Raw genomic sequence first — 1,408 nt, forward strand, 5'->3', positions numbered from 1 at the left:
ATGAATGGACATAATGAGAGATATTTATGTGTGAAAAAAACTTTCATAATGAAATATTTTTTTTATGGGATGGACATGTTAAGACCTATTTATGTGTGGAAGAAACTTTCATAATAAATAAATATTTATATGAATGGACATAATGAGAGATCTTTATGTGTGGAGAAAACTTTTGTAATAAAATATTTTTATAGGAATGAACATAGTGAAAGATATTTATATGTGGTCAAACTTTTATCATGAAATATTTCTTATAGGAAGAACATAATGAGAGATCTCTATGTGTGGAGAAAACTTTCATAATGAAATATTTTTTATATGAAATGGACATAATGAGAGATCTCTATGTGTGGAAAAACTTTCTATAATGAAATATTTTTATATGAATGGACATAATGAGATAAGATATTTATGTGTGGAGAAAACTTTCGTAATGAAATATTTTTATAGGATTGACATAATGAGAGATATTTATGTGTGGAGAAAACTTTCAAAATGAAATATTTTTATATGAATGGACATAATGAGAGATATTTATGTGTGGTGAAAACTCTCATAATGAAATATTTTGATATATGAATGGACATAATGAGAGATATTTATGTGTGTAGAAAAACTTTCATAATGAAATATTTTATATGAATGGACATAATGAGAGATATTTATGTGTGGAAAAACTTTCATAATGAAATATTTTTATATGAATGGACATAATGAAGATATTTATGTGTGGAGAAAACTTTCATAATGAAATATTTTTTATATGAATGGACATAATGAGAGATATTTATGTGTGGAGAAAACTTTCATAATGAAATGATATTTTTATGAGGATGGACATAATGAGAGATATTTATGTGTGGAGAAAACTTTCATAATGAAATATTTTTTATATGAATGGACATAATGAGAGATATTTATGTGTGGAGAAAACTTTCATAATAAAATTTTTTTTATAGGAATGGACATAATGAGAGATATTTATGTGGAAAAAAACTTTCATAATGAAATATTTTTGTATGAATGGACATAATGAGAGATATTTATGTGTGGAGAAAACTTTCATAATGAAATATTTTTGTATGAATGGACATAATGAGAGATATTTATGTGTGGAGAAAACTTTCATAATAAAATATTTTTATATGAATGGACATAATGAGAGATATTTATGTGTGGAGAAAACTTTCATAATAAAATATTTTTTATATGAATGGACATAATGAGAGATATTTATGTGTGGAGAAAACTTTCATAATGAAATATTTTTATATGAATGGACATAATGAGAGATATTTATGTGGAGAAAACTTTCAAATTTTTTTATATGAATGGACATAATGAGAGATATTTTATGTGTGGAGAAAACTTTCAAAATGAAATATTTTTTATATGAATGGACATAATG

This window comes from Tachypleus tridentatus, chromosome 13 (genome assembly GCF_004210375.1).
Source record: "Tachypleus tridentatus isolate NWPU-2018 chromosome 13, ASM421037v1, whole genome shotgun sequence".
Lineage (NCBI taxonomy): Eukaryota > Metazoa > Arthropoda > Merostomata > Xiphosura > Limulidae > Tachypleus > Tachypleus tridentatus.